Raw genomic sequence first — 13,072 nt, 5'->3', positions numbered from 1 at the left:
AAGTGTGTTGTTAGACTGACCTTTCATCGATAAAACTTTACACTGAGGCTCGAGGATTATAAATCTCAGACTGGGACTCTACAGATTGCAATATGGAGTGTGGGCGTGAAGACATACACTGGGGTTCCCGAACTCAGTAATAAAATCATTCTGAGAGTTCTCATGCCAGCGTTCAGCTAGCTGTAACCTTCTCCTGCTTGCCTTCTAAGGAGATTAGGGCCAGGCATTTTATTTTGTTTCCGTTTTAGTTTATTTGAAGGTTTTATGATGTCTTAGTTGAGTTGCTTGTGAGATTTCCAAATAAACATGCTGCTTTTAAAAATGGCAAGTTGTTTTTATTTATTTCTTTTAGGTGCCCAGTGACCTCTGGGTATATTAGGCAGCTTTAAATTATAATTAAAATAATAACCGTGGTCCTAAAACAATAATAGATGTTGAATTATACAAACTCCAAATTAGGATGTCCAAAAAATCTGTTTGAAGGAAACCAGAGTAAGCTCGGATTTCAAAAAGTTATCCTTGTGGTAATGTGACCAAAGGAAACTTCTCTTCAACAGCAGCCTTGTTATTATTTCTTGCTTTGTTTTGCCTTCCTACGAGGCTACTCAAATTTATATTTTTTATGTTTTCTGGACTTGGGCTGTGTGTGGGGGGGGTATCTCATTCCTTAGTTGAACTTGTTATGATTTTATAGACAAGAAAAAATAATAAAACTTGCTTGTCATCTGAGCAAATCCCTGTATTTTAATGATTTCTTGAAAATTTCTCAAGTCCATGGACACAAGCAGTAAAAGCAGACATTGTACTTCACTGGATGCCAAATCCTCAGAGTGCTTTTGAGTCCTGCTAAGACGTACACATCTGCATTCCTCCATCTGTCATCTTAGCTCATCTTCTCCCAACCGTTCTTAAATTAAATGACTACATCTAATGGGAGATTTTCTCAGGAAAGCTTATGAGAATTTGTCCAAAGACAAATTAAAACATTGCAATGTAATCACGCAACTCAACTCACTGCTTGGCTGGCCTCAGTGCTGACTCTAACCCAAAGGAGTTAATCAACCGTTGGGCCCCATATGGAGAAAAGCCACCAGAGAGAAAACCCAGTAAAGAGAAAATGGAATCCACTGTGTCAGAGTGTCTGGGGATGATGAGTACTGCAGAGTGGGTTGTATGGTGTGCAATGGATCCAAAGGCCAGGGCAAGAAGAGTAGTTGAAAAAAGCAAACTCAACACAAAATAATATGAGCTTCTAGAACCTCATGGCATGACACTTAATCTCAGAGATACGAAAATTCACCTCTGTCATGCTCATTTCCCCATGGATGAATGGAGAAGGATCACTAGGACAGATGGGACTACCGAGCTTGGCTGGTCCTTTGCCCTTCTATTCCCTCATTGCTCCACGTGAGTCCTTCTTAACAGTGGTTGAAGGGGGCAGCTTCCCTAGCAATTCCAACTTGTGGGAATTTATCCTCAGGAGACAACTGGATAGATTCACTAAGCATATGGATGTTCATTAGATTACCGTTCATAGTAACATTACTGCCCGTCCATAGAGCAGTAGTTGAGTAACTGACGTACACCCGGCAGTGGGATACAATGGAGTCATTGAAAAGGAACATGCAAATCTGTAATTCAATGACATGGTATATCGTTTTGGATAGCATGTATTATATGATGCCAGTAACAAAACAAGATACATATATGCACATGTGTACAGAAAAGATGTCTGAAAGGAGGTAGTCAAGTTAACAGTTTGCTTTTGGGTAGTGGAATTTTGGGGGGGTTTAATTTTCTTTATGCTTTGATAAATTGCTTGCATTTTAAAGAGATAATGCTTACATTATCACCATAATCAGAAAAAAGACTTCAAACGAGGTCCATATTTGAAAGACAAAAGAGAGTAGCCTTGGTTAATGGTATATGAGCATTTGTGCTATCCTACTAGAGTCTCCAAACCCAGAAAAGTCCCAAGGAACTGAATCCTAAGAAAGACCTTTGCCTGGGTCATGACGGCATAGGAGTTGGCGGCCCTGGTGAGGCTCCAAGTCTTTATCCCCAGGCTGCTACAGCCTAATTTGATAATCATTTCCACTGGAGCCTCGTGTTCCCCACTAAACACTCAAAGTGCTTCCTCAGATCGATGCTTTCAGTTTATCCTCCTACCATCTTTGCAAGGTAGAGGTGGGCAGGGAATATAAATGTCCTAATCTGGGGACCTGAGACATCAGTGGCTGTGCGATGTGAGGGCAACCAGGGCACTACTGAGACCAGCAAGATGCTGGTCCTCAGTCTAGCCATTCAGTGCTTCTTCCCCTAATCTAGAGAGCACTTCACTTTTAGAAGTAAGAGGGTAAAGCTTTGAAAGAATCTTTTTAATAACTCAGAATGGAACCGAAGCCTTCTGCATCCGTGTGCATTGGGATTCAATAGTTGGGTTATAATCTGGCTACTATGACAGTGCCAGTTTCTGGATCTCAGATGGCCCTCAGTGGGCATCATTCATCCTTGCTGCTGGGCAATCTAAATCTCTTACATAAAATGAATGGGGAGGGTGATACCAGCCTTACTTGCCCCAAGGCATCATTTGAAAGACCAAGTGATAAAAAAGAAATGAAGAGTCCTCGTTTCTTTGACTTGGGCAATCTCCCTTCTGGAAGCCTGGAGGCTGAGCTAACTTTCTCATACATAAAATGAATGGGGAGGGTGATACCAGCCTTACTTGCCCCAAGGCATCATTTGAAAGACCAAGTGATAAAAAAGAAATGAAGAGTCCTCGTTTCTTTGACTTCTCTGATCTCAAGAAGAGTCGGTTGTCCCCACCCCATGCTATATTCTTGAAATATACTACCACTTAGGCTCTAAGACTTGATGTTCCTGTCTCCCCAGCAAGGTGGTGAAGAACAAAGTCAATTCAGCACCACCCAGGACCTAGCACTGTGCTCAGCACTCGGGAGTTTTCAATAAATGTTCATCGACCGAGTGAGTGGTTCAAAAGTTTGAAGTGCTGGGCGCCTGGGTAGCGCAGCCGTTAAGCGTCTGCCTTCGGCTCAGGGCGTGATCCTGGCGTTCCAGGATTGAGTCCCACATCGGGCTCCTCAGCTGGGAGCCTGCTTCTTCCTCTCCCATTCCCCCTGCTGTGCTCCCTCTCTCGCTAGCTGTCTCTGTCAAATAAATAAATAAAAAATTAAAAAAAAAAAAGTTTGAAGTGCTCTTCCAATGGGAAACATTAGAATTCCCACTGTGAAACTTGTGGAGCCATCTTCGTAGGCTGTAACACACAACTTATTAGCCATTTTTTAGAACCCAGCACTTTCTAAGATTGTTGGTTTCTGTGCGGTAACAACTGTCACTGCTGACACTTGAGTGATGACTCTATGCCAAGCAGCACGCTGTGCCCTGGATATGAATTTTCTCCTGTAATTCTACGAACCTCCCTTTGAGGTAAGGACCATTTTCAGTTTTCCAGGTAATGATGCTGAAGCTCGGTGGGTAGTGTGCCCAGAACACAGAGAGAATAGGTCTGGAATGCACCTCTAAGCCCATGTTCTTGACCACCTTTCCTTACTCTGTACCTGGGGCCAATAGGAAGCAAAGAGCAGATTGGTTTAGTACTTGCTCATCTTCATTCTAACTTGGGCTTTGTACAGAATTAGCTTCTTTCAAATGTTCTTTCAACTAGCCTGTGTTCAGAACAAGGCTGTAATGAAGGCTCAGACGGGCTGCGTTTCATCATCCTGCGTTCTGACAACATCTGCTCACTTCTGGAGCGTCAGCTCAAACGTGGTCCTGCTCTTTGTTTCTTAAATGCCCCCATTTTCTTTTACTTCCCTCTCAGTTTCCTCTTATAACCAGCTGAATGACAGAAACTCAATGCTGACCACTTCATTAGCTGATGACCTTGTCCCTCTGGCCTTCTGCCCCACTTGCTCTCCTGGGCAGGTTGCCTTACGTCATAAGTTCTTGTTAAAGGTCAGGACCTTGGAGCCATCAGCACTGGGCATGTTGTTTTAATATATATCTGGAGAAATCAGGCCTGTCGGATCGCATTAGGCCCTATTTGTGGAGTGCACTCCAATCCCCATGGTGGAGATGAACTGTTACCTTTGAAATACAATCATGGATAGTTACCAGTGAGTACAGAGGGGGATTATATTCCATCAATGAGGCCCTTCTAATCTGTCTATCCTCTCACTGGCAGGGCTGCCCTTCCTCCTGTACAGAGAAAAATCCGCAGAAACACCAGCCTTAGAAAGGAGTGAGGCTGGGGGATGCAGCATGTTTCTAAAGCGGGATGTGCTGATGAGCACATGAGGGTTGGTGCGGCACGTGCTAAGTCAGTGCTGTGGGAGCCCATGGTACATTGGCACATTGCTCCTGCTAGTCCTTGGTGTGGTAATAAAATTATCAAGTTCTCAGCCACTGTTTGTTGAGTGATGACCCTGTGGCAGGTGTAAGACTAAACATTTTGTACGCATTAGCCCATTTGTTCCTCGTCATATGCCTGTGAGATTGCTACTACCAGTAAACCCGCTGTATGGATGGAAAAATTGAGGCTCAGGAAAGTCCAGTGATTTGCCCAAATTCACAATGCAAGCAAACGATGGAATAGAACTGATTCCAAAGCTGCTTCCAACCACCAAGCCACCATGATTCTGCCGTGATCCTATTTGGTCTCTTCTTTGGGGTAGGATTTTAGATGGTTTGCAAGAGAACCATACCGTAATTCCTCTCCTAGGGAGGGGCCACAAATATATCACTTGACCCAACAGATTTGTTTAAAAACAGAGCCTGGGACTAAGCCAACCCTTTCTTTTCTTTTTTCTTCAGGATTGGTTTTAACTCATTCCTACATCCCGTGGGAGTCTGGCTGGACAGATCCCTTGACAGTGGACAGAAATAGCTCTCATAGCCTATTTTTAAGGAAAATATGATGTTAGAAAATGAGGCAGGAATGGATACCAAGAGGAGAAAAGAACACACCAAACTTCCAGAGTGCTTACCCAAAAAATGCTTAGAGAAGGAGTGGGGATACTGACAGACTAAAGTTGGCAAAGACATCCTAGGGTGGGTGGAACAGCTTTTCACCTTGCCAGCATATTTCTGTCATATTCCTTGTGTTTTGCCCACAGCAAGTTCGGCCAGGGGAGCTAAGTGCTGTTGTCCTGCAGCAAACCCTCTTTTCTCTCTAGAGAAATAGAGCCCGACAAAATGCACACAGAAATGCCCGCTTGCCTCTTTCCTGGAACCGCAAGGCACAATGTAGAGGTGTCTAGTAACACTGCAATTTCCTTTGAACTGTTTGGTTTTGTTTGGTGCCCTTGTCTGGCAGGTTAGTCTTTTTGACTGAGTTAACTCACCTGGTATAACATTTTCTTTCATTGAGAAACAAGAAGGCTGGAACTTACCTCTCTGATTCCGGCGAAGCTGGACACCATCCAATTGCTCTCGGCTAGACTTCTGGAGGCTGTAAATTATATCTTCTGAGCTAAGGAAGAGAAGAAAGAACAAAAACACTGTTGGGAAGACAGTCAGCAAACCTTTGTAGGCCAAGTGGTTAATGAGCGAGATAATGCTCCCATTCCTCTTCGGGTTTATTAAAGTCGTCCCCACCTCGGCCAGCATCACAAGCAAACAACATAGCTACCAGTATTCATCCATGTTGATAAGGCTATAGATTCTTTAACTGCAAAAGCAGTCTTTGAAAATGGAACTCGGGGCAGCCAACCTCAAGATAGCATCTGATATTAATTAGAAACTACACAACGCTCTGAGTCGAACTAAAGAAATGTTGGTAGAGGGATCAGGACAAGAATGAGGAAAATCGAAAGTGAAATCCTGTGCTGATTAAAAGTGACTGTGGTCCCCACATTTCTCCCCGGCCTGTCCATCCCAGAAAAAGCATTCCGATGGTGTTAACTACTGAACGCTCGCCTTGCTTCCCATTCCCCTTTCCCTGGGTAGCTGCGGTGCATTGGCTGCCGAGATGTAGCCCTGAACCTATCCATCAAGTCTAGGGAAGAGAGAGTTAGAAAAGCAAACATTATCCGGGATCAATATCTTTACAAATCCAAAGGAAACCCCAGCTCCCGAAGGGTTAAGCCAAGGAAGGAAAAGCCATCAGGCTGTTTAGTGAGCTAATGTTTTTATTGATGGGGGAGGCCTGTAAGTCCCTAACAGGAAAAGTGGGGAAAGTGGCAGGTTGTTTGGCTGGAAGAAAGGAGAAGGGAAGGAACATTATATATTTCGTGCTCTCATTCCCCTGCATTCAAACCCCTGAAATCCACGTAATGCAGAAGACGTTCTGTAACCTTGAATAATATTCAACACAAGGTATTTTCCTCGCTCTTATCCCCTCCCAAAGTGGAATCCACATCTTCCCCTAACAATTTTGCTATAATGCACATCTCGGGCTAATGCCTGCACTGAAGAGCACATCTTAATTTAACAACTGTGTTATAAAGCACATCTCAAGCTAACATTCCTAGGATAATCCATATTTCAACCTAACTACCCTGGCATAACACTTCAATCTAATTCCCCCACTGTAAAGTACATTGCAATCTAACACCCTCATATAATGTACATCTCGGTCCATTATTTTGTATTTTGTAAGCCATATTTTGATATGTCTTTTCCATTAAGGAGCAGAACTGTCTGGAGACAATGGCTACCCCTGCGCTGAAAGCTTCCATAGTTCTTACATCGTCTTTTGGTGACAGGCTGCTGATGGATATGCTTCTGAATGTTCACCTTTGCCATCTTGGGTTCAACTCCGGCTTGTTTCTGTACTTCAAGCCTTAAGCCTCCTGTTGGGAGCAGGGGTGACCAGGGAGCCCTGCTTGGTCCTGATGGGCCCTCTCTCATGCTAACCAGCAGGGCGGGCCACCTCAAATGATCAGAGTCTACCTCAGGAGAAGGCTGTTTGAGGTCAATGTCAGGGTCAGGGGTCAGGGTGTAGCTGCTGGCTAATAGAGTGTAAGCTAACACTGTTGTCAAATTGCTTGGCTAAACGACAATGCCTGCCTCCTGCTGATGACCTTACCCTGGGGGAGGGGGCTATTGGCTTTATTGGAAACCTGCCAGTCTCAGAGGTGACGGAAGTGGCTGATCACAGCTAAAGACTGTTTGATTGTTGATGGAGAGCCAGTTCTGTGGTTGGTCCCCAACTGAAAGGCCTGCACAGCTGCTTATTGATGCCTAAGTTTTCCACGTGTGATGGATTTCTCTTCTGCTTCACGCGCAGCTGGGTTACAGTTCAGTTGTGGAGGCGGGCTGCAGTGGCTCATGGACTTGGATTTTTCTGGATCCGAGAGCCACTAGAGGCTATGCTGTCATTGACTTCCAGCATCAACTTCCTATTACCAGGTGAATGGGGCTGATGGTTCTTCAAAGGAAACCGATCCAGAGTGAATTGAAAATAGACATAAAGGGTCCTTCGATTCCAAGGCATTTTGGTGTACATGAAAGAAGACAAAGAACGTGTGTTCTGGAAGAGATTCAGTACTCCAACCATCAATATCTCAGCCTCAAAATTTCAACCTATCCCATGCAGGAGGAAGAAACTAAATTTCTTTATCTACTCGTGGCATATAACCAAGCTAGTAGTGCCGGTAAATATTTGAAGAAAAGGAGTTTACTGAAGATTTAGAATTCTAAAATTTCCCAGCACAGTATGAATTTAAGAGAGACAAGTACAAGTGGTAGAGAATAAAGTATAGAGATGAAAAATGATCTTTACGAAAGACGTATCGATCGTGGAGGATCACCACTTAATACACACCCACAATGCAACCTGGTAAGATACACAATACGTGACTAAAAGCATAATTGGGAGAACAGCTTATTGAAATTGCAAGGTTATCCTCTTCCCGTGTTAAGCGTTGGGAAAACTCATATAGAAATCCCTAACTTAATAGAGATGGCGAAACATCTGGGGGGTGGCAAAGTGAGGTTATAACATGAACTTGACTGCTTTTTCCTAGAGAAGAATCATCAGTGGGTGACTTACCAATGACCTTCTAGGTCATTGTTACAAGGCAGGACAAGCAATGTGGCTTTAAGCCGTGTCAATATGGTGTCATGGTGAATAGGGAGACTGTGGCCTGACTCTAGTTTAGTTACTCTTTTCGCCTCTGTTAAGCCTCAGTTTCCTTCTTTGTTAAAGGGAGTCATGCCGTTCACCATACACAGTTTCAATGACGATCGATTCAGATGGAGAGCCATTAGTAGATTACCTGACACAAAGACCACATTCAATGCACATTAGTTTCCTTTCCCTTAAACTGTGACAGGACTTTCTGACAGATGACAGGTGCTAATGAATATGGGGGTCTTGGACAGTATACCTTCTCTTTGTGGGTAAGCAAGACGACCCCTATTCAGAAAGTTTGGGCGAACTCCACTGGACCACAGGGGATGGCCTAGACCAGAGGTTAGCAAACTATGGCTACTTTTATAAATGAGGTGTCGTTGGGACACAGGCACATTCTCTCATGTACACACTGCCCATGGCTGCTTTGTAACACAACAGCAGAGTTGGGCTGCCATGACACACTGTGGCCCGCAAAGCCTGAAATAGTTACTATCTGGCCCTTTACAGAAAATGTTTGCCTGCCTGAGACCTATACTGGGGGAATCCTCTTCCTCTCTTTTGTTTGAAAACAAAATGTTATGTGGAAATCCAATAACCAAAGCAGGTTCAAGCAGCAAACGCTGAACTCATCCCTGTTTGGCACAAATACTTTATTGTTGGTAGGACTGATTTCTGAAGCAACTCCCATGATTCCAGGGAGAGGTTTGAAGAGTATGGACTGCATAATCTCCAGGGATTTCTTTAAGGTCTTGGAAACTTGGTGATCTCCTAAGAAATTAGAAAGTGGCACAGTGAATAGACTTTCACTTGGCCCAACCTGGGTACTTTTCATTCATTTATTTTTTTTTTACTACTAGCTGCATGACATTGGGAAGGTCATTTAACTTCTCTGTGCCTCCACTTCCTAATTTTAAAAACGAGGATGCTATTCGCCACACAACTTATTACACAGACTAAATGAGATACTATATTTAAAGCACTTGAAATAGGACCTGGCTCATAGCCGGTGCTCAGCGAATGTTAATTAATTCCGATCGTAATCGTGGTTATTAACATTCTGGGCCTTCCTTTGTGCTGGAGATCGTCTCCACATTGTTCTAAATATCTCCGGAGACGTTTCCTGCGCATTCATTAACTCAGGCGGTCACTCACTCAACACGTGGTTTGCGTGCCGCAGTAATCGGTAAGTGAACAGAAGTCGGCTCCGCGCCGGCTGCACGTCTAGCCTCCCGCTCAGTCACTTTCGGCAGTTTGCGTTGGTGTTTATCGCTCCACATCTTACGCGGAGTTTCAGACTGACATCACTGTTCAAAACAACTTCCTACTGCTCCATCTCCGACGGCTCCACAATTAATTTCTCAACTAGCAGTTTGGTTTCAATGCCAATGAAGTAATTAGACCTTTAAGGTTCTTTACTGGGATTTTATCCTGTCAGCGAATGTGAAAGAAACAATAATTATTATTTAATATTTATTGAGTTCTCTTCATTGTGATATGTAGCTTCGCGGGTGTAACCTGCCTTATTGTTGAAGATGACAGCACAGTACAGTCAAGTGTGTCTTAGGAAGGTAGTCGGACAGGTCTAGAGGTCCCGAACGGGAAGCCAGAGTTCTGCAATCCTGCCATTTGTCACGCTGCTCTACCAAGTGGTACATGTAGGGAGTTGAGAACATCCTAATTTGTTGTCCCTAAGCACATCTTTGAAAGTTTGATTCCAAAATGGTAAATTCCAAAGATGACACCCAGTGATTTCTTGTACCACACCAAGGGAGCTCTGTGGGGAGCTACGTTCCCTGTCATTGCCAAGACAACAATGGAACAGATGCAATGGCCAATGGCACAGGATGAAGACTTCAGGCACTTTGACTTTATCCCTTATCCCTGGAGACTCGTTCAGTTGCCAAGACCAAGGTGCAGAGCTGCCTGCCAGAGTGGCGGGTAGACGGTATCATCTACTGGCTGCTGAGAATGCCTGTCATGCAGCTGTGAGCTAATGTGGTCCAGTGACCACCCTTACCAGGTGAGTGACCTTCAGCAAGTTCCTTTATCATCCCGAGCCTCAGTTTCCCCATCAGCAAATGAAAATAACAACAGCTATCTCACAGGATTGTTTTGCAGATCAAATAAAAGAAATACATAGTAAATAACAGCTGATGTAGTTACAATTAATACTATTATAATAGAAAAGAAATAGAGTGCATAGTTCCTGTCTTGGGGTGGCTTACATAATAAGCATGGCACAAACATAAAAACACACAAAATAAACTAGAAAAACATTTACACATCTATATCAAAACAATGCAAATTCAAATATTAATTAGGGGCTCCTGGCTGGCTTGGTCAGTAGAGCATACGACTCTTGATCTCAGGGTGGTGAGTTCGAGCCCCATGTGGGGTGTGGAGCCCTCTTAAAAAAAGTATTAGTTAAAAGCTTATCCATAACATAATAAAAAAAAATTAAAAAAAAAAAAGCTTTGGTCTCAGAGTGACTCATGGACACGATTTGCTCTCATGATGTGATGTAAATAGATTTGTAAACCCCTGAATGACAGAAACAGTGTCCACTCATCTTTGTATCCCCAGGATTTTCTAGCAAAGAACCTTACATATTTCAACACTCAAAATGTATCTGTTGAACTGAATTGAACTGGATTTCTTTGTAAATTCAGCAGACTCCTACAAAAAGAATCAATGGAACAATTAAAGAGCACGCAGATGGGGGATGTGAGGGCCACTCGATTCAGTCAAGTGCTAAAGCAACATTATGAAAACCAAAACAAAAAAAAAAAAATAGAAGCTCTTATAAAGAATAGGCAAAGAGGATGGAATATTATTTGGCAATAAAAAGGAACAAAGGAATGCTGTAACAGATGGATTGATCTTGAAAACATGCTAAGTGAAAGAAGTTAGTCACAAACACCGAGATATGGAATGATTCCATTTATATGAAATGTCCACAACAAGGCAATTCAGAGACAGGAAGTAGATTAGCAGGTAACTAGGGCTGAGGGGGTTTGGAGGGAAAGGAGAGTCAGAGTAACTGCCAGAAGACGTGGGGTTTCTTCTTGGGGTGATGAAAATGTCTTAAAATGGAATGTGATGATGGTTGCAGAACCTCATGAATATACCCCTAGCCATGAAATCGTACACTTTGGGTAAATTGCTTGGTATGTAACTTATATCTCAATAAAGCTGTTTAGAAATTTAAAAAAGAATGGGCAGACATCTTGAGATATCCTTAGAATACTGGAAATGTAGCTATATGCCCTAAGATTGTTCAACTATGTGTTTTAGGATCTAAAAGCTTACGGTTAATAAAGTTTACAGATTTTTCAATAAATGTGTAAAATATGAAACCCATATTTTTATTTAAAATGCATGCAAAGTTCGGAGGCACTATATATAATCTTTTCTGTATAAGATATAGATCAGCTTATTAAGGTATAATTTATATATAAGAAATGATAAAATTAGCCCATTTTTTCAGTATATGCATATTTTTTACAATAAAAAATAAATATTTTATAAAAAGATAAGCATATACATTAATATGTATATGCTAATGGAATTATAAGTCATTTCCATTTCCCACTTTTTTGTAGCTCTGCATTTTCTAAAATTTGTACAATGACTTTATATGCCCTCTTATTGGACTTCACAGTCTTTCTGGAATTGCTCCTCGTACCACGGGCCCATATTCTCTAGAACAGGAAGAGAACCAGCATCGGTGCACAAGACAGACTGAAGGGGAATGCTAAAAGCCTGGAGATCAGCTCAGAGTCTGCTGAAATAGTACAGGGCTTTCAACACGTGTCCCAAAGCAGAACCAGTGCAGGTGGCTCCCGAGGCATTGTGGTGAGAAGGGTGCAGGGGCTGCCTCCCAGCTCAGTGGAAAAGAACATTGGGATTGATTAGTGAGACCCGCCATGGGCTTAGGGACGAGGAGTAATGGCGCCCACGCCACAATATGTTCCATCCCCTGAAAAGGGGCGCTTCTTGGAGTTAGCCTAGCCTCCTTCTGCAAGTCCCCAAGAAATCAAAGCACTTTTAGGGCTGCCTTAAGTGCTGAGATCTGACAAAGCAGACCTGGAGGTCTGATCTGAATTCCTTTAAATTCCTATGAAAATATTCCAATCCCCGTGTGTTCCTTGAGTCAAATCCAGGATGAATTCCCTTGATAACAGTGGCCACGCTAGAGGCCTACCCAAAGAAATAGGAAGTTTCTATTTCCAGTGTTGGGCCGGTCAATACACTGAAAAATGCAAGACTGGAAAGGATGGTGGATGGGGCATTGGAACCTGTTCACTCCTGAGCAGCCCTTCTGTGAGTGATGGATGCAAGCTGCTGCCCCTGAGGGACAGCTTTCTTTCATGCGAACGGAAGGTATTTGTAGTATATCCTGGGCACCAAGTGACTGTTCTATGTTCCGGGTGATGATGAATTCATTCAAACAACAAGTCAAGACCCTGGATATCACTCAACTCCAGTCCAGTCATAACAGCTGACAAATATAAAATATAACATACACCCTGTTAGACTTGCTTTTCCTTTTCTTCAATATGCATATTCAAGAATCTCATTCTATTCCTGGCTGTCAGAAATTCTGACAGTTGTGGGGTTTTCTAGCTTTATCAAGAGAGATTATTTTTTTAACCCAAATTATTTTCCATTGTAAATGTTTAAATCATATTAAGTCCAGATTAACGCAGGAAGCAGCTTCAAAGGATATCGACTGGGGGGGGGGAAATAATAAATGAAATTGTTAAGGATGGGACCCATCTCAAGAAATATTTTCAAACTAGAAAAGAAAGTTGTTTGGATTTAAAAGATAGCTAAAGGAAATGTGTTTCCCAGGGATTGCTGGCCCCTTTCACAAACACCCAAACTTTGTATACAAACCAGGGCTGGGAGCACTTTTCCTTTTTTTTTTTTTTTTTCATGATTGGAATTAATAATGCAGATAAACCCTAAATA

This window comes from Ursus maritimus, unplaced genomic scaffold (genome assembly GCF_017311325.1).
Source record: "Ursus maritimus isolate PB19 unplaced genomic scaffold, ASM1731132v1 scaffold_19, whole genome shotgun sequence".
NCBI classification, from domain to species: Eukaryota; Metazoa; Chordata; class Mammalia; order Carnivora; family Ursidae; genus Ursus; species Ursus maritimus.
This window is presented reverse-complemented; position numbering follows the sequence as displayed.